The following is a 456-nucleotide window of genomic DNA, read 5'->3' on the forward strand; positions in this document are numbered from 1 at the left end:
ATGGATGGATGCATGGATGGATGGATGCATGGATGGATGGATGGAACCATGGATGGATGCATGGGCAGGGAGCACTCCCAGCTCTGCCTGGGCAGCTGTGAGCCCTCCAGCACCACAGAGGAACCCGAGCACATGCCCCTGCCCTGGGCTCAGGGCCCCACTCACCAGCAGTGGCTCTGGTGCAGGTCCCACACCCCTCCGAGCAGAGCGGCGCTGGGTGAGGGTCTGTGGAGAGAGAAGCATCAGAACAGCACAGGGGCAGCAGGAGCCCTCCCACCCCCTCCCCAGCACACAGGCCGAGCCCAAGCCAGGCTCTGGCTCTGTGTTCCCAAAGCAGCCCTGGGGCAGCTCCTGTGCCCCCACCCTGGGCCCAGAGCAGGCAGGGCAGGAACACAGCAAGGCTGAAGCTGCAGCCTGGAAAAACGCTCACTCAGGCAGGATGCCTAGTAATAAATT

This window comes from Ammospiza nelsoni, chromosome 17 (genome assembly GCF_027579445.1).
Source record: "Ammospiza nelsoni isolate bAmmNel1 chromosome 17, bAmmNel1.pri, whole genome shotgun sequence".
Taxonomy (NCBI): Eukaryota; Metazoa; Chordata; class Aves; order Passeriformes; family Passerellidae; genus Ammospiza; species Ammospiza nelsoni.